This window comes from Heteronotia binoei, chromosome 6, assembly GCF_032191835.1.
Source record: "Heteronotia binoei isolate CCM8104 ecotype False Entrance Well chromosome 6, APGP_CSIRO_Hbin_v1, whole genome shotgun sequence".
NCBI lineage: Eukaryota > Metazoa > Chordata > Lepidosauria > Squamata > Gekkonidae > Heteronotia > Heteronotia binoei.
The window spans coordinates 67,897,306-67,917,782 of record NC_083228.1 but is presented as its reverse complement, the minus strand read 5'-3'; the positions used below and the strand labels follow the sequence as shown (position 1 = coordinate 67,917,782).

General features: G+C 44.1%; 1 protein-coding gene across 5 annotated transcripts in view; it reads left to right on the top strand.

Moving 5' to 3' along the window:
* Positions 1 to 20,477, top strand: part of ADD3 (adducin 3) — a 258,754-nt gene that overhangs the window by 83,804 nt on the left and 154,473 nt on the right. Inside the window, exon 1 of one of the 5 annotated variants that reach the window (XM_060241695.1) lies at positions 18,104 to 18,153. The exons of the other annotated variants lie outside the window; for them this stretch is intronic. The gene's annotated coding sequence lies outside the window, so the exon portion shown is untranslated. Of the gene's footprint in view, positions 1 to 18,103; positions 18,154 to 20,477 lie in introns of those variants that run through there. 5 annotated transcript variants of the gene reach the window in all.

Below are 20,477 nucleotides of genomic sequence, written 5' to 3'. Positions count from 1 at the left end.
CCTATGATAGTGTTGAAACTTTTTATACTCACACCCCACATTGCTCCATTTTTTAAAAAAACCAACAACATAAATTCAAAGTTTTGAGCAGGGCTTGAATTCAGCAGAAGCTCACAGGAGCACAGCTCCTGAACCTCCAGCAAGGGTATGCATTGCAGTGAGGAGTTCTTTCCCCACTACACACAGATCCCTGGGCATGTCCAAATGAGATATGCTACTGAGCTCCTGCACCTTTTTTTCTACAAAATAACCCCTGGTTTTGAGTCTCCAATACATTTATTTATTACTTTACATTTATATCCCGCCCTCTCCGCAAGCGGACTCAGGGCGGCTTACAATATCATAAAAACAATCAATTCCATAAAACATATAAAAACATAGTTCACTTATCAATTTAAAACTATTTGCGCTGTCTCAATCCAGTCTGGCGGTATTGGGTTCTGACTATGATCGCCAGCTTCTGTAGGATGTCCGGTGGCAGCCCATTTTCAGTCAACCAGAAAAGCTTGTCTAAACAGTTCGGTCTTACAGGCCCTGCGGAACGCCGACAAATCCCACAGGGCCCTTATAGCTTCTGGGAGGGTGTTCCAAAGTTCTGGTGCTGCCACCGAGAAAGCCCTGGATCTTGTTACGCATAGCCTGGCTTCTTTTGGGCCAGGGGCAGACAGCAGATTTTTTGTCCCTGATCGCAGTGCTCTCTGGGGGATATATGGGGAAAGGCGGTCCCGTAGATAGGCAGGTCCCTGACCATAAAGGGCTTTAAAGGTTAGTACCAACACCTTGAAGCGAACTCGGAACACAACAGGCAACCAGTGCAGCTCTCTCAGCACTGGCCGAATGTGCTCCCGTCGTGGTAGCCCCATTAACAGCCGTGCCGCAGCGTTCTGCACTAGTTGTAGTCTCCGGGTTAGCCCCATGTAGAGAGCATTACAGTGATCTATTCTTGAGGTGACCGTAGCATGGATTACCGTCGCTAGGTCGCTGCGCTCCAGGTAAGGGGCCAGCTGCCGTGCTTGCCGAAGATGGAAAAAGGCAGATCTAACAGTGGCTGCTACCTGAGCCTCCATTGTAAGGGAGGACTCAAGGAGCACGCCTAAGCTCTTGACTTTGGGGACCGGTATCAGTGGCACCCTGTCAAGGGCCGGCAGCTGGATCTCTCTCCCTGGACCGCCCCGACCCAGGTAGAGAACCTCCGTCTTCGTCGGATTCAATTTCAGCCGACTCAGTCTGAGCCAAGAGGCCACGGCTTGTAATGCCATTGTCTAGGTTTTCCAGGGTACAGTCAGACTGGCCACCCATCAATAGGTAGAGCTGGGTGTCATCCGCATATTGATGGCAACCCAGTCCATACCTCCTGACAATCTGGGCAAGGGGGCGCATATAGATATTAAATAGCATCGGGGATAGGACCGCTCCCTGCGGCACCCCACAACTAAGGGAGTGCCTCTGGGATGCTTCCTCCCCTATCACCACCCTTTGTCCCCGATCTTGGAGAAAGGAAGTCAGCCACTGCAAGGCAGATCCCTGTATCCCCACATCGGTGAGGCGGTCAATCAGTAGCTGGTGGTCAACCGTGTCAAAAGCGGCTGACAGATCTAATAACAGCAGCACTGCAGAACCGCCCTGATCCAGATGTCGCATAAGATCATCCATGAGGGCGACCAGAACTGTCTCCGTCCCATGACCTGGCCGGAAGCCGGACTGGAATGGATCCAGTGCGGAAGTGTCCTCCAGGAATCCCTGCAGCTGAGTCGCCACCGCCCGCTCTATGACCTTACCCAAAAAGGGAAGGTTTGACACCGGCCGATAGTTCGCCAATGTGGCCGGGTCTGCTGATGGTTTTTTTAAGAGTAAATACAGTAAATACTTTGGGTTAGCTTCTCCACTTGATGAACTCCTGAACTGATAAAATATATATGAATATTCATTAACTACATATCAAGAGCAGGAGGGGGGAATGATTATATATAGGCCACTGTACCAGATCTTGCAGAGAAAATAACTCTTCTTCAAACACCGGAGGATTTGCTAATAAGATGTGAAGCACTTTGATGCCTCTGTCTCTAAAAATGTACTATCAGTAGGATTGCTTAAGAGTAATTTGCCCTCTCTTTCATAATGACTTTAGTTAATAGTTTGATACGGTCATGTGCCCCTGTAAAACCCTTTCTGCCTGTGTGTTTCTATGTTGCTGCTCATCACCACTGCTGCCCATAGGTATTTAGAAGTCACTTAGAGCACGGGTGTCAAACTCATTTGTTATGAAGACCAGATCTGATACAAATGAGACCTTGTTGGGCCAGGCAATGCGTATACCTATAGCAGAGATATAAACCGTAGAATGGACACAGACAAACACAATTAAATATTTTTAATAAACCCTTAAAACATGCTTAAAACATTAGCACGTTGGTATTAAAGGTGCTTTCTTTGTATCTCTTCCATGGGATCCAGGGAACTAGGCAAAGGAAGCTCTGGCTCCCTTCCTTCCTTCCTTCCTTCCTTCCTTCCTTCCTTCCTTCCTTCCTTCCTTCCTTCCTTCCTTCCTTCCTTCCTTCCTTCCTTCCTTCCTTCCTTCCTTCCTTCCTTCCTTCCTTCCTTCCTTCCTTCCCTCCCTCCCTCCCTCCCTCCCTCCCTCCCTCCCTCCCTCCCTCCCTCTGGGACCAGGAGGGGAAAGGAAGAGAGGCTTCACTCAGTAGCTCTGTTATGCGATTGAGAGAGACTGAAAAAACAAGCTCTGCTGTCCCTTTTTCCTCTCCAAGGGAAGAACCTCAACCAATGGAGAAAATAGAGGTTTTGCTCTGTAGCTCCTATGCAAAGCAAGCTATTATGCAGAAGGAAGCAAGAGATAGGGAGAAGGAAGCAGATGACAGCCAGTTGCTCAGGGGCCTGATAGGAGCCCTCTAGAGGCCTGATTCAGCCCCCAAACGGCATGTATAACACCCCCAAATTAGAGAATGAATTAAATGTTTTCTTTACACTTGCTGCATTGGTGTATCAGGCTTTTTGACCACACAGCAACCATGGAATTCTCCCATATTGTCTTGGGCCCAACTGATGAGAGAGGACATACAGTAGATCTATTGTAGTTTACTGAATAGATTTTTGGCGAGGAGTTGAAAGTGAAATCTTGGTCACGGTCAGATCATTACCTGCTGATGGCTTGATAATGAAGGCTGAGGGTGAAAGAGACAAACTGGTATTTTTTTCTAGAACATCTTTTTCAGTTTTCCCCAATATAAAAATTTAAAATTCTGATAACCCTGTAAAAACACTCTTATGAAATACTTTTGCTTTTAGAACAAGTGAGATGCTTTTTAAAACAAGATTTTACTTGCTCAAAATGTATATATTTAATGAAGAATTTACAACATTATACTTTTATATGTTGTAGACATACAAAATGCTGAAACTGAAGATGCATTTCTGCATCAAAGTGATGGGAGGGTATAAGCCTCACTTTTGCAATTCAGAAAGAGGTACAAGGCTGGGATAGTGAGGAAAGTCTTTGGCTGGATATTATTTTGTTTACATTACATTAATGTACATTACTATACATTACATGAATTGCAATAATCATATTATGTTGTAAGTGTGAACATTAATATCAATTTGCTTGAAGAAAACCAAGTTTTCCTTACAAATATACCTGCTTTAACAGAGGTTCTACAAAGGAATGCTTGTTGAAGTAGCATCTGTTTGTGTAGATGAGCTGAAGATCTAAGATTTTGTCCTTGCATAGAGGGAAGCTTCATCAGCATACCAATTTGCTGAATGTCTGGGAGGGGATAGTGGGAATTGAAAGAATAGGATGTTCTGTTGTGTAACTAAGTTATTGTACTTGTCTGCTACTATCCTAAAATGATTGCTATAAGATCTGCTTTTAATTGAAAGGGAAAGTGAACAGCTTGCAGTCACTGGACATATAGGTTATTGTTTTATATACTCATTATCCTATAAAGATGATATTTTTTAGGAAGATAATATCTAAAGTTTGGGGCATAATAGTGAGAACTAGAAAATTAAAAAAGAACAAGAGTATCTTCTTCGTGGTCTCTGTGCCGTCACACTGATGGGATTAGGCGCCAATGCCAATCACAATCGGTAAACTTAAAAGCTGCGGATTTCCGCACCTACGTCCCAGTGCGCGTGCCCAGAAGCCCCACTGCGCATGCTCACTGAGACGGGAGCGGACATCCCGCCAGTTCTCTTTTGATCGCCGCGCTGATCAGTCGATCTTTTCGTTGCTACGGTCGGTGAACTTCTTTACTCTTAGGTTTAAAAAAAAATGTATTAGTATATAGTTATAGTTGTAGTTGTAGTTATAGTTAGTTATAGTTGTTCGCAATTTGGGGGATTACGGGGTTCAAAGAACTATTTCCCACTTTTTCCACACACACACCCCACCCCCCTGTCCTTCCTTCCTGCTATTCGTATGGAAAGATGTTGGGGATTTTTCAGAAGGTGCTCCAAGTGTGAGAGTAAAATCGCCCCACCGGACGGTCATTCATTGTGCCTGTTGTGCCTTGGGGAGCTCCATAGAACGGACTCTTGTGCACACTGTGCGAAATTTTCCAGACAAACCAAGAAGAACAGCTGCCCGTCTTGCCGCAGCCCTTATGGAAGATGCCTTCATTGGAACGGGTCGATCAACCGATCGCACCCGCCGAACCATTGACCTCGAAGTCGCTCGAGACCTATCATCCCCTTTCCAACGCTGATCGCCCTAACAAACGCTCGGGCTCGCCTGCAAAAAGTCATAAGGAGGATAAGGGCTCTCACGTGGAGAAGAAGAAGGCTAAGAGATCGGATAAGCCGAAACATAGCAAATCCGTCTCTCCAGCTTCTCCGACTTCGCCATTGGACCCGATGACACTGATCGTTCCACCATTGAAGCTCTTTGCTTCACCGGGTTGTTGGCTAAGCCCTCTGATCCTCGCTTCGATGTCGACAGAGCTCGTCATATCTTCCGACTCCAATCGCGAGATAGAGCTGGCACAACGCTCCAGTACTGAGAGGAGCCCACCCAATCGGCCCCGAACAGTAGCAGAGACTCCCCGATCCCAAAGCCCTCTTCCTCGAGGTCGACTGCAAGACTCGCGAAGGGATCGCTCTTCGAGAAGCTGCTCTCCTAGATTTCAAGAGATTGGGCGCTCTTCTCCTCACCACTTGCCTTCACAGATTCCGTGGGATCAGCGGCAATGGCAATATTTATACGGGGCGTATCCCATGCAACCTTCGTTTCCTTGGCTCCCTCCTTGCCAGATGGACTGGGATCAGTACTCCGAAGCCTCCTACCGATCCCGAACCTCTTATAGACCACCCAGACGAGCACCATCTGCGTTGGTATCGAAGCCGCCCAATGCCAAACTGATTCGACATCATCGGGAACCCGCTCAACAGAGCTCTTCAGAGCAAACGAAGGCCGTAACAACGGACCCTGTTTCATCCCCGACTCCACACTTATCGGAGCGCTCTGACTCTCCTGATGCGTCACCCAGGTCCGTGGATGGGTCGACCCTGGAGGAACAAGAAACAACCTCATCACATGGGGAACCCTCTCGACCACAGAAGATAGCAGAGGAACAACCCATTTCGCCTTCGGAAGACTTAAAGTCTTATGGAGACCTCATTAAACACATGGCTCAATCTCTGTCCCTCCCTACAATACAACCTCAACCAGTGATTACAGACACCGTTTTTGACATTGTTTAAATGGACACTTCTACTGCAGCAGCCCTACCACTAACCACCGTCATTTTGCATACTGCAAAATCCTCCTGGGAGAAACCAGCGTCCGCTCCAATTTCATCCCGCAGGCTGGACCACATGTATCGTATACAAGACTCCAGTGCAGACTTTCTCTGCACCCACCCTAAACCCAATTCCATGGTAGTGTCCTCATCTTCCAAGGCGAAAAAGACACACACTGCTCCGCCTGATAAGGAAGAGAAGAAATTAGACAACATGGGTAGGCGGCTGTATTCTGCCGGTTCCTTGGATATTAAAATTGCCAACTACACAGATTGTATGAGTCGTTATCAATACGTCCTCTGGGAGCAAGTTTCCAGCATCTTGCTTAGTCTTCCGGACCAGAGCAGGAATGCTCTCAAGAAGATACAAAAAGAGGAAATTACCCTAGCCAAGCAGCAGCTTAACTCGGCCAAGCACTTTGGTGACACCTGTGCCAAGACTCTGACAACGGCCATCGCTCTGAGACGCCATTCCTGGTTGCGCTCGACAGCCTTATAACCGGACATGCAGGCTTATATCAAAGATTTGCCATTTGATGGCAATGGTCTCTTCAGCTCAAATACCGATTCTGTGTTGCAGGAGATGGATAAGAGTATCAGAACCTCCAGAAATCTAGGGGTTTCCACACCACGTTCCCAAAATAAACGACCATGGCCAAAGCCGTGGAATAAGAGACCTTACTTGAAATCTCCCACAGATCAATCTTGGCGTCTGAAATCTACACCACCATTCACCAAGTCGCCTTATACTGCCAAACCTAAATACTCTCCCTCGTCTTCTCAATCCTCTCGCCAGAAGGGCCCTAAACAGCCCAAACAGGGACTTTGACTGCCTTTTGCTCGTCCTCCCTTCCCAACCGTCCTCTTTGTGCCGTACCCGCCTTTCTCCCTTTTTTCAGGCATGGTCCAAAATTACCTCAGACCAGTGGATCCTCTCCATAATCCGGCTGGGTTATGTGATCGAATTCCATCAGAATCCTCCCACCCTGACCTTTGTCTCCACCAACCCTTCAAACACCTTAAGGGAAGAGGTTCAGTCACTCATTCTCAAACAAGCCATCGAACAAGTTCCATTAAACCAAAGGGGACTTTTAATCACGGTACTTCATGGTCCCAAAACGAGACAGAGGTCTTCGGCCTATCATGGACCTTCGAGCCTTGAATTTGTTCATCGCATACCACAAATTCAGAATGACCTCTCTACCCAACATCCTCCCTCTTCTCAGTCGGGGAGATTGGATGGCCACGCTGGACTTACAGGATGCATACTTCCATATCTCTATTCACCCCTCTCACAGGAAGTACCTAAAATTCACCATAGGAGCAGCCCACTTCCAGGACCGGTCTTTGCCTTTCAGTCTTTCTACGGCCCCCAGGGTTTTCACCAAGACTATGGTGGTTATTGCAACCCATCTGAGATTGCAGGGTGTGACCCTGTTCCCGTACATAGACGATTGGCTCCTCGTGGCAGAATCCAAGGCCAGTCTTTTGCAGCACATCACCATCACTCTCTCCCTTCTTCGGGAGTTAGGATTACAGATCAACCAAAAGAAGTCGCACCTACAACCCTCCCAGAGGTTGCAGTTTATAGGGGCCATAATAGACACCCTTGCCTGCAAGGCCTTCCTGCTACCAAATCGAGCAGACGACATAGTCAACCTGGTTCAGACCTTTCGCCGCAGTCCCAGGGTCACAGCTCGCCAGGTACAATGTCTTCTGGGCCCCATGGCTGCCACCACTTCTGTTCTGGTCTTTGCCAGACTTCATATGAGGATCCTGCAGCTATGGTTCCTCAAACACTTCAAATGCAATATTGATTTGCCATCTCGGCTGATGACCATCCCTCCAGAAGTCCTATCCTCCCTCACCTGGTGGCAACAGTGGCATCATCTGATGGAGGTGGCACCCTTCCACAGACCATCCCCATCGGTCACGATAACATCGGACGCGTCCCTGTGGGGTTGGGGAGCACATATGAACGGCCTCTGCGTGGGGGACAGGTGGCCCAGTTACCATGCGCATCAACATATAAATTTTCTAGAACTGTTGGCGATCTTCCATGCTATCTAATCTTTCCAGGCACTTCTCAGGGGCAAAACGGTAGCCATTATAACAGACAACACGACGGCTATGTCCTACATAAACAGACGGGGGCACGGTCTCCCACAGACTCTGTATACTCGCTCTGAACATATGGCAGATGTGCACAACAATGGGTGTGTCGTTGGTGGCGACACATCTTATGGAGGACTTGAATGTGTGTGCAGATTTCCTCAGTCGAGGGGGAGCTTCGCTCCACGAGTGGGAGCTCAACTGGGAATTCCTTCAACCCATTTTCCTGAATTGGGGAGCTCCAGAGATAGACGTTTTTGCTACGCGCAACAACAGGAAATGCAAACTCTTCTGCTGCAGGGGAGGGGCAGATCCCCTATCCTTGGGGGACGGCCTTCTCGTGCCGTGGCATCAATATCATGTGTACCTGTTTCCCCCAATTCCCCTGATCACCAAGGTAGTGCAAAAGATATTGAGGGAAAGACCTGTGGGTATCCTCGTAACACCCTGGTGGCCCAGACAGCACTGGTTTTCCCGGGTTCTTTACCTAGCCAAGGGAACGTTCCATCACTTCCCTCAGGTCTCAAATCTTCTCTCTCATCAAGGTCGTGTGGTACACCATGATGTTTCGCATCTGAAACTAACAGCGTGGCGTCTGCAGTGAATCAGTTGTCAGACAGAGCTCAATTCATCATATTGAACAGCAGGAAACCATCTACACGTAGATCTTGTGCCTACAAATGGTTGAAGTTTGTTCAGTTTTCTTCGAATCTTTCCTTAGACCCATCATCAGCGGTCTTACCGGCAATTTTTGATTTTCTTTCCCTTTTGGATAAGGGATTAGCAGTCTCATCGCTACATGTTTACTTGGCTGCCATCTCTTCTAATCATTCCCAGATCGATGGTCATTCTGTTTTCACGCATTCTGATACTAAGAGGTTCCTCAAGGGCCTCTCTAGACTGTATCCTGCTGTGAGACAGCCTACTCCGGCTTGGGACCTATCTTTGGTTCTTCATGCTCTCTCGGGGAAACCCTTTGAGCCGATGGCCACGTGCTCCCTCCAATTGCTGGCTTGGAAAATGGCCTTTTTGGTGATGATTATGTCTGCAAGGAGAGTGGGTGAGCTAGCAGCACTCAGATGCGACGCCCCCTACTTCACCACTGAAGGTGTAGTACTTTGTCCAGCTATCACATTTCTTCCCAAGGTGATCTCTTCCTTTCACTTGAACACTGAAATTTACCTGCCAGTATATTTTTCTAATCCGACTACTGAATCTGAACGGAGACTGCATGCCTTGGATGTGAAACGGGCACTATCTTTCTATTTCCATCATGTAAATCCCTCTCGGAGGGACTCCAGACTTTTTGTATCTTATGCCACTGCATCCTTGGGGCAGTGGATATCGCCCCAAAGACTTTCTAAATGGATAACTGAAACCATAAAATTTTGCTATCCATTGAGCAAGACGCCCCTGCCTGGGCCCATTACGAGCCCACTCCACTCGAGTTATGGCGACTTCAGCAGCCTTCATGAAGAGCGTTCCACTCCGGGACATTTGCAAGGCTGCCACCTGGTCCTCTCCGCATACTTTTATGACTTAGACATGTGCCCCAGGGAGTACTGAGATCGGGAACTCAAAATCTCCTAGTTATCCCCGGGCCAAAAGAAGCCCACTTAAAATCCACCAGGGACCGGGCCTTTTCTGTGGCGGCCCCCTCCTGGTGGAACCAGTTGCCGGAGGAGGTGAGGGCCCTGCGGGACCTTGCCCAGTTCCGCAGGGCCTGTAAGACAACCCTCTTCCGGCTGGCCTATGACTAGCTGGTACAAGAAATCCAGGTGTAGTTATATTAGAAGTTGCTGTCCCTAATGTTTTAAATGGTTTAAATGTCTTATAATTTTAAATATTTTATAATTTTAAATGTGTTAATTAATTTTAACTGTTTTATGCTTAAATGTTATTATGTAAAATTTTATGCTGTGAGCCGCCCTGAGCCACTTGTTGGGAAGGGCGGGATATAAATTAATAAATAATAATAATAATAACAACAACAACAACAACTATGCGCTGGACCTACGTCTTCGCCAGTATACGTCGGTGGGCCATGCTGTTCTGCAGTCTCTTTCCTGCTGATGGACCGTTGCACCCGCCTCCAGGTAGGATTTTGGCTTGCTAATCTCCCATCAGTGTGATGCACAGAGACCATGAAGAAGATAAACAGGTTGCTTACCTGTAACTGATGATCTTCAAGTGGTCATCTGTGCAGTCACACTACCCGCTCTCCTTCCCCTCTGCTGCCAGTCCATCATTGGGATCATGCAGGGGTCAGAAGGAACTGGCGGGATGTCCACTCCCGTCTCAGTGAGCATGCACAGTGGGGCTTCTGGGCATGTGCACTGGGATGTAGGCATGGAAATCCGCAGCTTTTAAGTTTACCGATTGTGATCGGCGTTGGCGCCCAATCCCATCAGTGTGACTGCACAGGTGACCACTCGAAGATCATCAGTTACAGGTAAGCAACCTGTTTTTGTTAAATGTTATTATGCGGAATTTTATGCTGTGAGCCGCCCTGAGCCACTTGTTGGGAAGGGCGGGATATAAATTAATAAATAATAATAATAATATAATAATAACAACAACAACAACTATGCGCTGGACCTACGTCTTCGCCAGTATACGTCGGTGGGCCATGCTGTTCTGCAGTCTCTTTCCTGCTGATGGACCGTTGCACCCGCCTCCAGGTAGGATTTTGGCTTGCTAATCTCCCATCAGTGTGATGCACAGAGACCATGAAGAAGATAAACAGGTTGCTTACCTGTAACTGATGATCTTCAAGTGGTCATCTGTGCAGTCACACTACCCGCTCTCCTTCCCCTCTGCTGCCAGTCCATCATTGGGATCATGCAGGGGTCAGAAGGAACTGGCGGGATGTCCACTCCCGTCTCAGTGAGCATGCACAGTGGGGCTTCTGGGCATGCGCACTGGGATGTAGGCATGGAAATCCGCAGCTTTTAAGTTTACCGATTGTGATCGGCGTTGGCGCCCAATCCCATCAGTGTGACTGCACAGATGACCACTCAAAGATCATCAGTTACAGGTAAGCAACCTGTTTTTCTGCCAGCTGGTATGCGGCTGCAGATGACTTGCAGTGAAAAACTTCTCTTCAGTATCAGAAAAGGTAGAAAAACTGAAAAGGAATTTGTATGGTAATTTACAGAACAATTTTTTCTGCACGGAATAAGCAATGCTATCCAAAAGAGTGGGTTTCAGTCTCTGCTTCCTCTTTACTTCAAAATAGCTGATTAGAAAATTTTCGGCTTCTTTTCTAGTCCATGTATGTGCAGCAGTGCTACTGTGTTGTGCTCTTTAGATCAAGATGAAATACTTTTATTAGAAATATATGTTTAGTCTATGAAGAGGATGGTGCAGCTATCCAAAGATGATTCTAGTCTAGATTTAATAACCAACTCCCCTCCCTTCCTCACATTAAAGTACTTACAGATCAGATTGCATAAAGTCTTGTCGGGAATATGAAAGAAGGAACTTAATACAGGAATGAACTGCTGAGAAGACAATAAAAGCCACAAGTGTTATTTGTGTACTCTTTCTTTAATTTTGAACTTAAAAGATTAAGGGGAAAGATTCATTGGCTTTGTTGGTGTAGTATGAATGAGTCATGTTCCTCTTCCTTTTACATACTTGTAACATTTTGGCTGGAAAAGCAGAGCTTATGTACCTGAGCAGGACTCTTGAAAAAGGATTGGATGGATAGTGCTGTTTTGGGTCACCACTGGGGAGAAAGGCAGTATATAAATGAAATAAATATTGGAGAAGAATATTTCTGTTATCCATGTTTCTATTATCCTTTGGAGCACCTGAGAGAAGCATTCTTTGGAGGGAAGAAGCAGAACGTCTAGGGATGGTGACAGGCGCCTTTTTCTCTTATCTGAGATTATAGGCAGGGAGCTAGAGGACAGAAGACAACCCATCATCCCTCTAAATCTCTGAGTAATAGGACTTATACACTTACAAATATATGCACCTTCTCTCCATAAATTAGGCAGTCCCAACTTTTCAGGGCCCTTGTTCATGTACTCATGTATAAACTGTATTTAAGCCTTATAATGAAAGCACATATGTTGGGGGCTAAGCTTGCTGCTGGGATTCTGCCACTAAGCTTGCCAGCCCCCTGGTGGCAGCAGGGAATCTCCTGCGCTGGGAGCTCATTTCCCATCACTCTGTCACTTCTGACAATAACCTATGGTTTTGCCATGAATTTCTGCAGGGCATCATTTCTGGGTTTTTCTGTAAGCAGTATCACACAGTCACCAACAGCCACTTTCCATGCCCCTAACCCTTCCCAGGTCTCCTGCTGGTTTCCTGGCAACCCCACCCATTTCCTGCATATATTTGCTTTTCAGATTCTATCCCTGCCAGACATGTACATCACAAGGCATATATTACTTACCACAATATCCATCTACTGTGGGGCTTTTAATACAAAATTCATGTAGGATTGGTTTATCACATACATTACAATGAAGAGTTTGTATCTGTAACAGCAGTTAAACAGTCTACTCTAAAGGTTCATAATGATTAAAAGGAATATGGAATCTGCTTTTGGATGACTGGGACAGTGGATGAAGCAGTAAATTTTAACTTGGTGGACTAATACCTATCTTGTCCTTCTTCATCTCATTATGTGGCAGATCACTGTCTCAGTTTTCCTTCTGTCACACTGGTCTCATGATGTGTTGTTTTTTAAGGAAGAACAATTAAATGACATGTAATCCAGTACTAAATTATCAACACACACACACACCCCTGGAGCTCTGGATGTGCCTTGCAGCAAGGCATATAGCTTCTGAAATTCAACATTGATTCAAAAGCAGTTAGTAATACCATCATGGAGGTCTGCAGTGTAGTTCTTGAGTTCCTGGCTGGTATGCTTGACAAGGAACAAGTGTGCCTTTTGAAACCAAAGAATTTATTTACAGTTAAACACTTTGAATCTTTTCTCTTTTGCCTAAACACTTAGAAAGAGCTTGACAGCTGTTTGACAAGAGGACTAAGTCTAAGTACTAGATTTGAAATAAAAGAACTTTGTCGTATTTATGATGAAAATCTATAATCATTGCCAAAAGTTTTCGACTAAGGCAGCTAAAGAATTATCTTGAACTAATCTTAAAATCTGTTATAAGATCCTTTCCTAATCTTAAAAGTTTGTGTGTACCAGCTGCCAAAATCTTAGCTCTTAATTAGTCAAACTTGTTGCAAAAAAATGGAAGCTTTGCCTGAGTATAAACTACAAGTTTGCATTTGGATATATGTTCAGATGACAAGAAAACTAATGAATGAGCTGACGAGAGCCAGTTTGGTGTTGTGATTAAGTGCGTTGACTCTTATCTGGGAGAACTGAGTTTGATTCGCCACTCCTCCACTTGCATCTGCTGGAATGGCCTTGGATTAGCCATAGCTCTCGCAGGAGTTGTCCTTGAAAGGGCAGTGTCTGGGAGAGCTCTCTCAGCCCCACCCACCTCTCAGGTGACTGTTGTGGGGGGAGAAGATATAGGAGATTGTAAGCCGCTCTGAGTCTCTGATTCAGAGAGAAGGGTGGGGTATAAATCTGCAGTCTTCTATTACTTAGATAAAATAGTGATGGGGCATTAAATCTGCATTATCACAAGAGCATTTTCTTGGCAGTAAGTTCCATTGAATAAAATGAGACTTGCTTCTTAGTAGGTCTGCTTAGGATTGACCCTAAATGTACGTTTTATAGGAACTAGCAAGTCACTGTGTTATCTTGGTATTGTATCATTGTAATTAATAGGCCTGTATGAATAAACTTTAATCGCACTGAAGCTTGTGTTGTTTGGGTAGAAGATGGACAATCTTCTAGGTGCTATTGTCAACAAAATGATTGAAAACATTGCGACAAAACTTTTCCATGTTTGCTACTGACATCAGTTGCAGGACTTTAACTGTCAGAAAGTTTTTCCTGATGTTTAGCTGGAAATTTCAGCCTGTTGGTTCTGGTCCAACTTTCTGGGGCAACAGAAAACAATTCTGACTTGGAACTTAATCTGAAATTTTGTGTGTGTGTGAATGCACACTATAAATCTATTACTTCATGCTTTAGCAATCATGGCACCTGCTCATGTTATTCCATACTATTTTTTTCTTCTCCTGACCTGAAATATGTTATGCTAACTTCTATATATGAATAAACCCGTGAAGCAAACCTTATCTCTAAGCATGCTATAAAAAAACAAGAGGGAAAAGACATGATGGGAAAAGGTGGAGAAAGGAGTTGTTGTTCAGTTGCACAGTCAAGTCTAACGCTTTGCGACCCCATGGACAAAGTCATGCCAGGCCCTCCTGTCTTCCACCATCCTCCGAAGTCTGCTCAAATTCTTGTAAATTACATCAGTTAATGCTGTCCAGCCATCTCATCTTTTGCCGTCCCCTTCTTTTGTCTTCTGTCTTTCCCAGCATCAGGATCTTCTCAAGTGAGTGTTCCCTTCTCATTTGGTGGCCAAGGTATTTGAGCTTCAGCTTCAGCATCTGACCTTTCAGGGAACAGTCAGGATTGATTCCCTTTAGGACTGACTGATTTGATCTTCTTGCAGTCCAAGGGACTTTCAAGAGTCTTCTGCAGCATCACAGCTCAAAAGCATCTATTCTTCTGCGCTCGGCCTTCCTTATGGTCCAACTCTCACAGCCATACATTACTACTGGGAATACCATCACTTTGACTATATGGACTTTTGTTGGCAGGGTGATGTCTCTACTTTTTATTATACTGCCTAGGTTCACCATAGCTGTCCTCTCAAGCAAACATCTTTTAATTTCATGGCTACAGTCACTATCTGCAGTGATCTTGGATCCCAGAAATGTGAAGTCTGTCATTATTTCCATGTCTTCCCCTTATATTTGCCAAGGTGTGATGGGGCCGGATGCCATGGTCTTAGTTTTTTTGATGTTGAGTTTCAAGCCTACTTTTGTGCTCTCCTCTTTCACCCTCAACAAGAGGTTCTTTACGTCCTCTTCACCTTCTGCCATTATAGTGTCATCTGCATATCTGAGGTTGTTGATGTTTTTCCCAGCAATCTTCACTTAATGCCAGATGAAGATATGAGTTGCTAAATGGGTGAGCTGTTAAATAGACCAGGGAAAGCATGTAGGAAAATAATTTAAAGAGAATGTTCAGGTAATGATATCTAATAAGTGTCTACTTCTCTGTAACATCACTAAGTATGAGACTTTTTGTTGCTGTTGGAGCATCTGGTTTTATTCTGTATCCTCTCAAATTCTCTAGTGCAGTGCACTGAATGCACAAGGTAGAACTGTGAAAGCACGTTCACGGACTCTGTGTCCTGCCTGTGTGTGATTGCCTGATCATCTGCAAGGGCAGCTATGTAGAGGAAGTGGCTGTGTGAACTCTCTCTCTCCATGATCAGCAGGGTTCAAAAACCAGCATCACTGATCAAAGGGAGGGATAGTTTCCTAGCCACTTCCTTTAAACAGTCACCTCTGCAAGCAACTAGGCAATCATTTGGAGGCAGGGGGCAGGGCTATAGCACTTGCTTACACTCTCCCTCTCCATGTGTTCTGTGAATGCATGTGGATGTTTTGTAAAACAGGCTTATGTGCTTAAGGCTTTGGCGGAATATAGGGATGGAATAATAGTCGAGTTATTGTCAGTTGTTTCCAATGAAGAAAGCTCTGCTTGGTTAAAGCTGTTTGCATTCCTGTGGTTTGTGGTATAAGGAAATACCATGTTATAAACATCTCCAATTATTTCCCCAAGGTTCCTATTTCTATTGCCAAATTCTTTGATGCCTCGGAGGATGAGGGTGCGTGTGAGAATAAAACAAAAATGAGAAATTCAGTTTCTAAAACATTACCTTGCAACCTCTGTTGACATATGGTGGTTTTATCTTTTATTTTTATAAACCAGGATCAAGAATTGTGCTGGAGATGCTTCCTTTAATTTGATCAAGAATTATAAACTGGTAGTTCTAATAATTTTTCCCCCCTGTGCGGAAGGTATTTCTCCATAGTTGATGATTCAATGACTTGTTGTAAAAGCCATACCTTAACTGTTTAGCAGCATAGTAATTTACTATGAATGTTGGGTAGAATCTGAGACAACTGACTTGTATCTACTCAAGTGAATTAGAGAAATGATATGTCTTTCTGGGAAACTTGCATTACCCAGCTAACTCTGATATGACACTAAGAATGGGCACGAATGTAAAAAGAGTGGTTTGGGGCAGCCCACAAATCAAACTCCAAATGGACCAAATCACCCCAGCCTGAACCAAGCCAGTCCAGCAAGTCTGGTTCCCCCTTTCTCCCAGACACACAATTTGCTGCAGCCAGGAGAAAGGGGACGGAGACTGCCTTGGGAGAGACTTCCACTTTTCTCCTGGCCAAAGCTCACCAGGGCCTGGAGAAAGGGGGGAATCACTCAGGAAAGATCTTCTTTTCCCCCTTTCTTCTGACTCACAGTGGCAGGGAGAAAGGGGAGCAGGGATCACTTGGGAAGGGTTAAATGACTGCCAGCCATTTAAACATTCTCATAGAACAATTTGTCCAGCATTCAAACAACCAAATTCCTGCATTAAACAAATTTGGTTGTTTAATGTTGGACAGATTATCCTATGAGAATGCTTATCCATGTTGCAGAATAACAGATTGTTAAGAACTTGGCGATTCAGTACAGTGATAAAGCCCTCCAGCAAAACGTGGCTTAGATTTGAGCTAGCCACCTAGCTTGAACCAACTTTTAGAACTATTGAACTGACTTTTGGAACATTGAATGGACTTTTGGTATAGACTTTTCTCAGTTGGAACGGACTTTTTCAAGTTGTTGAGACTGACATTCTCAAGTTGTGGAGCATTATTCAGGTCTAAGCTATATGAAGTTACATTGGTGAAGTAGAGACTGTTATTTGGGTATTTTCACATTGAATTTGTTCAGAGGATTATTTCTTCATGCATTTTTTATACACAGTAATAATACAGTGTTTTGTAATATAATTTCATTGATGTTTCTTTATTTCAATTGATTTATACATAGTTTATTAGAAACATCAACTTGAGAATGTCAGTGGATAAGCTTTCTCATAGGACAATCTGTCCAACCTTTAAACAACCAAATGAGATACACAGTAATGAATAGCAGACTTGCTGTGTATCTCATTCTTGCGTTGCTTAGGTTTTAATGGCTGGCAGCCATTTAACCTTTTGGTTTTCTAGGGGGAGCAAAACCGAAGGATTTAATGGATCTCAGCAGTTTAAATTTAATAGCTCAGCTGGTCTTCCCTGAGCCGTTAGGTTTAAGTGGCTGTGACCCATTTAATGCTTAGTTTTGCTCCCCCCCCCCTTGATGGGAGGAGCAAAACCGAAGGGTTGAATGGCCTCCATCCGGCCATTTAAACCTAAGAGCTGAGTGGCAGACCCTGCATCACTCCACTGTTATGTTTAAATGGCTGGCCCCAAACAGCTGAATCAAACCAGCCAAAAGTCAGGTAAATGTTCAGGAAAGGTGCCTTCCCTGAATATCAGTTCCTGAGTTCTGAGCTGGCCCAAATTCTTGCCAAATTTTGGCTCTTGTGCTGGTTTGTGCCCATACCTATATGACACCATAATTGTGAATATTAGAATGAAATACTTGATTGACAGCATTATGTTATTTTTTTAGCATTCTTAATTTAAGATTCTTAATTTTTCTAGCATTCTTAATTTAAGTTTGTACCTGGGTATAAGAGTAATCTACCATGGTCTGCTTACCGAGGCTCACAAGGCAGGGCTATTGCAAATTTCATGGTGTTAACTAGGCTGAGGAAGGATGACATCTTAAATCAATACAGCAGATCAAAACATCAAATAAGCACAATCAGTTTGCCTAAAACAGCCAATAATTTCCATAAATGAGTTATAAAATGTTTCTATGTTTGTTAGACCTTAAAACACAGCTTAGCCAAACAGCATTTTAGTAAATTATAGGATTGTGAAGTCCAAGCCCTTAAATTTGCTTTTTTACATCTTTCAGAGCCAACACACATGGGGTTATAGCAGTTAGACTGTCAGATGATTTTTAAATATACCAAAATCCTCTTAATATCATGTGTAGTGCAACTAATTTTAAGAGAAAATATTGCATTGTGGGTTTATTTATGTGTATGCTTTGTGTAGGTCACCTTGAGCCCCTTTAATAAATAGATATTTATGCATGTTTTGCCTCTTATAAGGCCTCCCTTGAGTCATGTGCTTTGTTTTCTTTTACTTACAGGTCAGCTGTGTTAACTAAAGAAAGGAGGACTGGGAAAGTAATATCCAGGTAATGTGAGTGTTTGTGGTGGAAACAGAAAAGATGCAGAAGGAAAATATGTCTCTGCGGGATGGTGAAGAATAAGAGGAGTCATCAGTTATGATATCTAGCACTTCTCAAAATATTGGTGGCTGTAATGCCATGTAACACAAAAGAAGGGGCAAAAACTCAACCCAAAAATGGTATTGGGTACCTAAAAGGTTGAGGTTACAAGCAAATATTAAAAAAGATTTAACAAAATGTCTCTTTAATATTACAGTGCACTTAAATAGTTCATTAAAAACCAAACAGGCCTTTAGGCAATACAGGTCATACACTGTGGAATACACATTACATACAATTCAAAATATTCATAGTTGCTCACTTGTAGTATACATTACATGCAGACAGGGGGGGTTGGTAGAAAAAGCCTAGCAGGAACTCATTTGCATATAAGGCCACACCCCGATGTCACCATTGTTTCACATAGGGCTTTTTTATAGAAAAAGCCCAGCAGGAATTCATTTGCATATTAGGCCACACACCCTGATCCAAGCCAGCCAGAACTACGTTCCTGTGCGTTCCTCCTCAAAGAAAGAGCCCTGCATGTGTAGCAGGGAAATAACGAGGCACACACTTACTGATTGAAAACGAGGTATTTTACTATTTGGCACCAATAGCAAGGTTCATTTGAGCATCAAGGCTCCCAAAAATAATGAACCCCGGACACTTCTCAAACCATCAGCTTTAAGCAAAAGCGAGCCTGCAGCCTGGCCCCTTACACATTATCTGATTCACTTCCCCCCTTCCCTTTCTCCCTGGTAGTATTCCAGTATGTCTGCTTATCTTTATTCAACAAGGAGTTTCCTGTTATCAATACACATTCGTCTCACACCCATTTGGGCTGCCTGGCTTTGACAGTTTAGCAGAAGCTCCTCTGAGGGGCCTCCCAACAGACACTCTAAATGTTGCATCAGACATTCTCTTCTGAAGGCACAAACCCATATTTTCATTTATTATTATTATAGGGGTGTTCATAATTATTCAGGGTCTCCCCTTCACATGCACTGTAGTATATTTTTAGTGGCACTGATTAGAACCAGTAAAATTAGGCCTTCTTTAGTGGTCTCAAGTTAATACTACATACACACTATATATTATAAGTGTAGATGACTGGGGAAGGCAATGGCAAACCACTCCATAAAAAGTCTGCTGTAAAAACATCATGATGCAGCGTCACCCCAGAGTCGGAAATGACTGATGCTTGCATGGGGAACTACCTATACCTTTACCTTTACACACTTTATGAAGAAATCTGTATCATAGTTAGCCATGTAACGTATGTGTTCTGCAACCATAAATTAAGAATATATGTTATGATGAGGAAAGAATACTGGATTGTCTATATCAGGAGTCCCCAGTGAGTTACCCATGGGTGTTTGCCAGATGTTTTTAGAAAGTGAGTGAGCCCATAAGGGAAGCCATGTTAGATCAGACCAATGGCCCATCCAGTCCAACACTCTGTGTCACACAGTGGCAAAAAAAAATTATATATACACGCACATTGTGGCTATTAGCCACTGATGGACCTCTGCTCCATATTTTTATCTAAACCCCTCTTGAAGCTGGCTATGCTTGTGGCTGCCACCACCTCCTGTGGCAGTGAATTCCACATGTTAATCACCCTTTGGGTGAAGAAGTACTTCCTTTTATCCGTTTTAACCTGTCTGCTCAGCAATTTCATCAAATGCCCACGAGTTCTTGTATTGTGAGAAAGGGAGAAAAGTACTTCTTTCTCTACTTTCTCCCTACCATGCATTATCTTGTAAATCTCTATCATGATAATGCATGGTAGGTAGCCATGTGGGACTTCTGTCCCTTAAGGGGTCTGATTGGCCACAAGATCTGATTAGCTGTTCAGAGTTTTAAAAGCATTGCTTTGGCAGCAGCTGCCATCACAGTATAAGGGTCTTCAGTATGGCAGCCATTTTGTGGTTGCATCCACCACCCTGTGTTAGAATTCCAAAGGTGTCCACAGGCTCAAAAAATGTTGAGGACATTGCCTTAAAGAAATGTAAGGTTTCCTTTGATTTGCTTGCACCTTCCCACATGAAAAGGCAAGAGACTGTAGGACCCTTTGAAATGAAAAGGGAAGAAAAATTCTTATTTTCAAATGAATTTACAGTTGTATGTGGAAATTATTTTGTTGGGATTATGCTGTGTGAGAAGAGACATCTAAATTTGAATTCTAGCATTGGTTTTGACTTGACCTGCTCAATCAATCATGTGAATTCATAATTTGATTTTTATTTGGATTATCTTGTTTATAGTTCAGTCCCTCCCCCAAATTTACA